This window comes from Podarcis gaigeae, assembly GCF_964106915.1.
Source record: "Podarcis gaigeae genome assembly, chromosome: 13".
Classification (NCBI taxonomy): Eukaryota; Metazoa; Chordata; class Lepidosauria; order Squamata; family Lacertidae; genus Podarcis; species Podarcis gaigeae.
This window is the reverse complement of record NC_139689.1, coordinates 9,794,958-9,804,352: the sequence shown is the minus strand read 5'-3', so window position 1 is coordinate 9,804,352 and position 9,395 is coordinate 9,794,958. Positions and strand designations below refer to the sequence as shown.

Below are 9,395 nucleotides of genomic sequence, written 5' to 3'. Positions count from 1 at the left end.
GGGCGAAAGCTCAATAAATAACATATCATGTAAAGCTTATGTGTAAGTTTTCTGAAGCTTTTCAGGGTGAAACCTCACTGAACAAATGTTCTGCAGGGGCCCTGGGATATATAAAGCAATGTTCTGGATGCATTTGACAACTTCTGTGTCTGTATTAAAGATTCCAAGCTCATATGACATGGAAAGGGGGGGGGGGTTACTTACATTGGGATATCAAACGGCTGATCTTCAGAAGGGTGTATGTCAAAGGTAAGTTTGGAAAATGGAGATGTGGTCTGAGAGGCAACTCCACCAATGATGAGGTCCCCTGATTGGTACCAGCTTTGCGGACCATGGAAGGGATTGTTTTCGGCACATTGCATGATTTCTCTTGTGCACTTTATGAACAGTAGGAGAAACTGGAACACACAGAGCCTTGCAATTACACTACCAAAGATTCTCCCTGGAGCAGGTTCTTCTGCATTCATCTACACGCTAATGATTAGCATCAGTCTTCTTCTTCTTCTGCTTCAATTATAATGAACGGCAGTAGTCAGAACTGCACCAATCTTATCTTCAACAACAAAGTTGGAAAGTTCATGCCTTGTGCAGCAGAAAACTTAAATTGTGCCCCCCACCCCAACCCTGTCCTGGACCACACATGTGGAAGGATTTATAGCCACATCAGAGTTGCATATACATTGTTGTGTGTTTTTCAACCATACACTGGAAACAGCCGGCTAAGACAACGAAATACAGTGATTGAGATAATTGCGGTGGAGATAATTACATTCGATGAAATATTGGCCTCTGGCGGACACCACTTGTGAAAATTCACCCCTCCTCTGCTCTCTGATGGCAAAGTAACTGGGAGGAAGAGTCAACAGAATCAAGTGAGCAAACACCAGCTTCAAGTTTTGGCTCTTGGCTTGCATCTGATAAAGTGATGAAATATTCAGCCTAGATCTGGCAATGGCCCAACCAGAACCCATTGCCCATGATAGCAACACACTAAGGGACCTGTTGTGGTGGATGAAATATCTATGTAATCCAGCGTCCTGTTTGCAACAGTGGTCAACCACAGATACCTATAGGAATTCCATGTACTGTACAGGGAAATAGCAATTCCCTGCTGCTTATTTCTGGCAGCGGTGAATTAGTCTTAAAATGCATAGGTTGGTTGGCCATCACCATATCTTGTGGCAGTGCATTACCTTGGCTGCCTATGTTTTATATCAGAGCTGGGAAACCACTAGTCTAATTTTGGTCCACCAGGTATTACAATGTGTCCCATGAGGCCATTTCCCCCATACTGTGGTATCTTGCCCATCAGCTGATGTCACTGCTGAGGTCCTCTGATGGATGAGGAGACAGGGTTTAATCTTGCATTGACTGTCTGCCCAGTTTATGGCAGGGCACAGGCACATACAACCAAGGCAGAGGGATGTAATCCCTGCTCAGCCTCTGATGATAATCGCCTAGCCATCTTGCCACCAGTGCTGCTATCTTCTTGCTTGCTCACAGTAGAAGCTGAGCTTCTTCATGGTGCTCTTTTTCCTTACTGTATAACCCAGATGTGGGGCATCTTAGGCTCCGAGGCCTTTGTATCTGGTCCTTGGAACTCATCGCAGGCTGCACCCCAAACTGATACAAATGTTGCCCTCCTGTGGAGGATGGGTCAGTGTGTCTGGCTGGTAACCAGAAGGTTGGTGATTTGAGCCCACCCAGGGATGGCTGTGGGCAGAGTTTTTACATTGCAGGGGGTTGGAATCTACAGTTATATGATTCTCCCTGTAAAGAATGTCCCTGTGAATTCTAATACTGTACAGTCTCTTGCTTATCTGGATGGAGGACCGAAAGGGATATGTAAAGATGGGCAGACACTAGTTTACTGTAGCAAACTAATACAGTGGTACCTCGGGTTAAGTATTTAATTCGTTCCGGAGGTCCATTCTTAACCTGAAACTGTTCTTAACCTGAAGCACCACTTCAGCTAATGGGGCCTCCTGCTGCCGCCGCGCTGCCGGAGCACAATTTCTGTTCTCATCCTGAAGCATAATTCTTAACCTGACGCACTATTTCTGGGTTAGCAGAGTCTGTAACCTGAAGTGTATGTAACCCGAGGTACCACTGCAATCACATTTGCTGTCATAGCTACTTGTCTCTGGACCTTGACATGTGGCTCTCAGGAGCTTGCCAAAAGGGGTATGTGACTCTTGGGTGAAATTGGTTCTCCAGCCCCTGATATAAGCAATGGTTTGGCAACCTATGACTTTCCAAATCTCCCTAGGTTTGTTGTACACTAGTACAACACTAGTTACTCTAGCACAAACAATGGTTGGGGATGGTGGAAGTTGTAGTCCAACAGCCATAGGAGGCTCCCCATCTCTGGAACCGGCCACAGAGAACACAAAAAGAGGGTGGTGGAGTATGGCAACATGAAGAGGAGCTGATAGAAAGGGAAGGCAGGCGGATTTGGGGTAGGATGAGAAGATCTGGTGGTGGAGAAGAGCAAATGAAATTCTGCAGTAGACACACATGGACTCTAGAGGGCACACTACTGCCATTCATAAGGTATCTGGATGAGTTAAATGGCAGGTGGATATAGACAGACAAATAGGCAGGGTACATCTGATGCCCTTTTAAATGTGTTATGGGGGGAGGAGAGATTATTGGCTTGCTTTTGTTCTTATTTTTATGATGTATTTTGTATTTGTAATTTTATGTTGTGACCACCCTGAGATCTACAGATATAGGGAGATATACAAATTTAATAAACAACATAGGTATCTCGCCACTGCAAAAACAGGATGCTGATGTAGATGGGCCTTTGTCCTGGTCCAGCGGGTTCTCTCATGTGTTGAGAGTTGAGAGAGTTCTGCTAGTAGCCTATGCTATATGTTCCTCCCCTCCACTGCGCCACTTGACTCAGCTCTTTGAAGTCTGACGTCCTGCATTGTGAACTGAACAAAATGGCATTCCCATACCCTCCAACATTTCTTCGATGAAAATAGGGACGTCCCATTCCATAATGATAATTTTACTATTTATACTCAACACACCTTACTGGGTTGCCCCAGCCACTCTGGGCAGCTTCCAACATATATAAAAACATAATAAAACAATAAACATTTTAAAAAAAAAAAACCTTCCCTATACAGGATTGCCTTCAGACGGCTTGGAGATTGGATAACTCCATACGTCCAACATTTCTCCAAGGAAAACAGGGACATCCCAAGGAAAAGTGGGACATTCCAGGATGAAATCAGAAATTGGGACGGCTTCTCTAAATTAGGGATGTCCCTAGGAAATAGGACACTTGGATGTTCTGCATTCCAGGTCAGCTGCCACCTTCCCTGAATGCTGTCTCAGCAGGTGATGGCTGTGTGGAGGTTTTTGCCTAGCCAACAGGAGCCAGAAAAGGCCTCCTTACTGGCCAGGAGAATTGAATCCCAGCACGTGCTCAGGTAGACCAATTACAGGCAGCCATGGCACTCTTCAGGGTACAGGCCCAACAGAGCCGGCAGGCTTCACTTGGGTGTGCACTTGGGAGATTTACAGTGGTAACTCAGGTTACATACGCTTCAGGTTACATACGCTTCAGGTTACAGACTCTGCTAACCCAGAAATAGTGCTTCAGTTTAAAACTTTGCTTCAGGATGAGAACAGAAATTGTGCTCCGGCAGCGCGGCAGCAGCAGGAGGCCCCATTAGCTAAAGTGGTGCTTCAGGTTAAGAACAGTTTCAGGTTAAGAATGGACCTCTGGAACGAATTAAGTAGTTAACCCAGGGTACTACTGTACAGAGGACCATTTTTAAGCAGAGTCTTTAGGGCCGTATCTCTGGGATGCTGCAGCAGCAGGATTATTGCAATAGCAAGGGGTTAGACTAGATGACATCTGAGTTGCTTCCCAATCCTATGATCCTAAGACTTTATAACATATTTGACTGGATTCTTTTTCTTATAAAAAGGTTTTTTTTAGCAATCTTTATTATTTAATCATCTTCTCCCATAAGCAACTATTAAGAACAACAAGCAAATACACTTAGCCTACTTGTAGACAGATCTATCCCATCTCAACTCTCATATGAATCGGAGCCCAGCAGCTAAAATAAAATAAAATAATGGTCTGAAATATTGAGGGAAACAGCACATTTCCAAGCAGGCAGTTGAGGGCCTCGAGCAACTCAGCCATTTGTTATCAGTTGAAAACATGAACAGGCACCAAACTAAAAGGTTATGCAATATTCATCTATCTATATGTATATACAGAGAGAGGGGACAGAGAGAGGCACTTCAGTATTGTTTTGAAGACACCCCGTGCAAAAAAAAAAATAAATAAATAAATACATTTAAAGTCTCAAGATCCAGCAAAGTTCTGCTAACATAATATTCGGACCCATCTAGGACGTAAGGTTGAGCTGAGTTGCTATTTTGGTTCCTTACGTCCACCCGCACCACCAGTATCTTCTAGTAAATTCATTTCTATTTTGTAAGAGAGCTTTTTTTTTAAAAAAAAAAATTGCCATGCTCACTGTGCTGGAGAAATTCCAATCTGTTTCTTACTAGAGCTACTGTGCACATAACTCTCTTTTTTAAAAAATCAACTGCAGCAACAAGTGAAGGAGGTTTCAGAATCACTACTTGTGTTCTGTTAGATGGTTTTATTACTAGCTGAGCGGTGTACCTCATAAGGGGGAGTACGGAACGTATTTACTACTTTGTACTGAGTTTGTACTCTGTTCACACCCCTACACCATGAAGCCTGGCTGATTCGACGCATTTCCAGCTCACCATAGTCAATCTCTTCATACATTTCTTCTTCTTGAATAATGTCCTCTTTTGGTGGTCTGTCACCAAACGTTGGCAGGAACCACAGATAACGATTTGGGAAAAATACGATCACTTGTCCCCATATCAATGTCCCTAGGCCAAAAAAGATGGACCACAACCACTGCTCCAGTGAAAGCTTTGTGCAGCTAAAGGGCTTCCCTCCAAGCTGAACAATGAGGACCTGTACGACCAACGTTCCCAAGCTGATAAAGCAAAAAATTGTATTACTGAATATCCCCGAGAAAACATTCCTTTCCCCATGAATCTTCCGGGCGTTGACTTCGTTAAAAATCTGCATCATTACAAATGTGTTAAATACAATGGTGTAATGCTCGGTGGGAGGGTAATTCATGGGCACATTTCTTGCGTTTTCTATATCGAAGAATTTTTCACCTGCGAAAACAAGGGAAAATACAACGACCATCTGGTAAATGGCGTGGAACAAGATGTTTTTCAGCATCGTGCGGGAGATAAGAGGCTTATTTCTCCCATAAGGCTTGCGTAACAGCAGAGCTTCAGTTGGCTTTTCTGTTGCTAAAGCAAGAGAAGCAAAGGTATCCATTATGAGGTTGACCCACAACATCTGAACAGCTTTCAGAGGGGAATTCTGGGTGACACACGCACCAGTAAAAGCGACTACAACGGCTACCACGTTAACAGTGAGCTGAAACTGAAGGAATTTGGAGATGCTGTCATACACATTCCGACCCCACATGACAGCTTTGACAATGCTTGAGAAGTTGTCGTCGGTGATAATGATATCAGAAGCTTCTTTGGCAACATCAGTTCCAGCGATGCCCATTGCAAAGCCAACGTCGGCTTTCTTCAATGCAGGCCCGTCATTGGTACCATCTCCAGTCACTGCTACCACCTGCCTTTGTTCGGTGATGTTGCTGTTAATGATCCCTGTGACCAAGTTGTACTTGTCTGCAGGTGAGGACCTTGCAAGGACACAAAGAGTAGGCCAAACTCTGTCCATTAGCTCTTGTTTAATCTCTCCATCTGGGCCACGTATCAGCCGATTAAAATCATGACCCTCCATGCACACAGAGGCTTCCCCTTGTTTCAGAATACCACATTTTGTAGCAATTGCCCGAGCTGTGTTGATGTTATCCCCAGTAATCATACGTACGACAATGCCAGCTTTCTGGCATTTTCTTATTGCATCAGGAACTTCAGGTCTCACCGGATCTTCGATGCCTACAATTGCAATACAGGTCAAGTCCTTGAAAATCTCATCCTCGTTGTCCCAGTTGGGTTCTGAGTAGGCAGCTGGGAATTCCTTGAATGTCAGGCCTATGGTGCGGAGTCCCTCAGAGGCCATTGGTTCAATCACATTATTGATCACGTTTTCTCTGTCTTTTTTGGAAAAAGGTCCTGAATGTCCACTGGCATCCAATATGCGGGTGCATTTCTTAAGCAGTATTTCAGAAGCTCCTTTGCTGTACAGCCGAAAGCTGCCATTGGGTTTCTTCACCACTGTGCTCATCGATTTCCGGTCGGAGTTGAAGGTGTACACTTTGTGCAGCGTCTCTTCCGTTATCCTAGCCCTTACAGCTTCAAAATTCTGGTTCAGTTCCAATAGTAAACCAAGTAAGGCGCATTCTGTTTTATTGCCAATTTGGCGAGGGAGTCCTCCTTCCTTTTCAGGAGGCAGGATTGTAGATGTATAAGCACAATTTACAGCAATGCCTTCAAGCAAGTAACTCAGTATGGTGGGCCGAATCATTTCAGGGGTGGGGACAGCTTTATAATGTGCGCTACCAATAAAAATCTGGACTACTGTCATTCTGTTCATGGTCAAAGTCCCTGTTTTATCAGAACAGATTGCAGTTGCATTTCCCATGGTTTCACAGGCATCCAGGTGCCTCACGAGGTTATTATCCTTCATCATTTGCTTCACAGAATAGGCAAGGGAGATGGTGACAGCCAGTGGCAGACCCTCTGGAACAGCTACAACCAAAATGGTCACTCCAATAATAAAGAACTTCACCATGTGCTGTATATAAATTGGTGTGCATTCAACAGTCCAAGCACGCTTCTCAATTGCAAAGGTTTGAACAAGGAAAAAAACAATAAGGACGAGGACTGTGATCACTGACATTGCCAGGCCTGCTTTGCCAATCTGAAGGGCTAACCGTGTGAGTTTTGCTTGCAGAACTGATTTTTCTTTCGGGTGTGATGTATGCTTCTGGGCACTTTCCTCGTCCTCAACCTGGTTTCCAGACACTTTGCGGGGCTTTGGGGCAGATTCCTTGCTGTGTCCAGGAGTCATGTCTCCTGAATTTTTCTGCTTCTTCTCTGGCTGGTCATCTCCGACTCCGAGTAAAGTGAGGATGATCCCTGTTTGTGAGTTTATGCCCACAGCTGTAACAACCATTCTCCCAGAGCCTTCCATCACATGGGTACCTGAAAGTAACATTGGGTCCTCTGTCAATGACTTCTTGACGTGATCTGATTCCCCTGTGAGGGAGCTCTCGTCAACTTTCAGATCATGCCCCTGGATAAGCAAACCATCAGCTGGCAAAAGGTCACCATATTTGATCTGTGCAATGTCCCCAACCACTAGTTCAGCTACTAGCACCTGCTTGCACTCCCCGTGCCTGATAACAGTAAACTTCTGCTCACTTTCAATGCGACTCTGCAACCCCCTAAATTGTTTTTCCTTACTCCAGTCATTGAAGGCAGTTACCAACACCACACACATGACAGATAAAAGTATTGCAAACCCTTCAATCCAGTCAGCCTCCTCGTCTTCCTCTTCCCCTCCGGGCCCTTCCGCATGGCATGCTGCAAGATTCCCTCCAGGCGGCTGGTAAAAGGAGAGTCCCAGGGAGATGATGGCTGCAACTTCTAAGATACATAGTGTCATATCCTGGAGTGCTTCCCACATTAATTCCAGGAAAGTTAGGGGCTTCTTAGGTGGTATAAAGTTCCTTCCGAATACAGCTTTCCGTAGCTCTACTTCTGATTGGGTGCCAACGATTCCAAGTGTGGGTGAAGTCTTCAGTCTTTTGCAGATTTCAAAGATATCGCCATAAAGTTCCTTTATTTTCTCCACTGCCTCGGACTTGCGGTATTCCATCAGGTGTCGCAGCTCTGAGAGAGTGACCCCAAAGTTTTTATCAGCAGTGTCTCTAGTGACCATCATCCTGTCTTCTTCCACAGAAAGAAACGAGAGAATCAAGATGGCTGCTATTCTGTATCCACAATCAAGGAAGGGGTTTTTCCCCACCCCACCCCCACTTGGTCTGTACAGAGGACAGCAGGGGGTACTGACAGCTCAATAGCAGAGGGCCTTTTAAATTCAGAGATCCATCATCATTTACGTGTCTACACAAGTTCTTTTAGATTACCTTCTGTATTTTTTTTAAAACCAGGCAAGAACGATAGGCTCAGGTCTTCATTTATTCTCAATTTCCACACCTAGAGACACATGTTCTTCAGTTCTTTTCTTGCTCCATGTTCCCAGCTCAGCCCTGTCCTGACAGCCTGGGATCACTAGCTCTACGTTTCAGGAAAAGGGTGTAAAACACAGCTCTGTATTTCAGGCTCTTTCATTTCCCCATGTTGGTTTATGTCTCCTCAAAGCGGCAGTTACAGGAGGATGAGAAATGGAATCAGAATCCTGCCAGCAGCCAATGAATCATGGCTTGTGTCACATTTCCTCAGCTCTGAGTGTACATGTCACTCATAGGTGTGGTGAGTAGAGTTCAGAATTCTAAATTCTGATTCTGTTTTCTTATCTCTTTCACTTGGTTGATGAATTCTGCTGCTGTTTTGTCATCGCTTTAGGTTTCCCTGGTGAATTATGAGGCTGTTTCCAGGTGGCCTTAACTTTGCTTGGTGAATTCTTATTCTCCTCCCGCCCCCAGTCTAAACTTTTTTTGGGGGGGAGGGGGGTTAATTCTCTCATGCTGTTCTCTGATCACCTTCACTATGAAAGATGGATTCTGAAGCTGTGGACCCCAACAGACAGGGCTTTTTTAAGGGGGGGGTATATCTACTGTAATAGTGGCAGATTTATACTGGATCCACTCACAAGACACTTCTACATTATTAGTTCTTCTGAGATGCTTCCTCAGTGTTACTGCATTATTACCATCTGTAGGGGCACCCTTGCACCTTAAGTGGGATGAAAAATAAAACAGAACATTTGTGGGAGGAAAAGATTATGAATAACCAATAATGCTGTGCACTTGATACAGTTGAATCCCAAGTCAAATTGGACATATCCAGAGGGATTTGACCTCCTCTGCGTCACATTTAGGCAGCTACAGGTCACCATGGGTCAGGTTGGGTGGCCAAGAACAATTTGGAGCTGTCAAGAACTGAGGTTATGGCTTCAGCCTAGCGACCGGCCAGGAATGGTGAGCATGTCGGCATCCTGTTCCTCTTCAGCCACAAAAGGGAACTATCATCAGCCTCTGTGGTTGGCAGGAGCAATGAATCTAGGAGTGACAGATATACAAGGAAATTTTCCTGGTGGTGGCGAGGGCTGGGCAAGCACACTCTTCCCCCGCCTGGTATGCATGCACACATACCTGCCCCAGGTGCTGGTGAACACCCCCGGTTGGAGGATA

The 9,395-nt window shown here is 44.9% G+C and overlaps 1 pseudogene across 1 annotated transcript; it reads right to left on the bottom strand.

Moving 5' to 3' along the window:
* Positions 1-4,604: 4,604 nt before the first annotated feature.
* LOC310830622 (plasma membrane calcium-transporting ATPase 1 pseudogene) lies at positions 4,605-8,470 on the bottom strand (annotated as a pseudogene). The gene has a single exon. The product of its transcript is annotated as a plasma membrane calcium-transporting ATPase 1 pseudogene (transcript).
* Between the last annotated feature and the right edge of the window lie 925 nt (positions 8,471-9,395).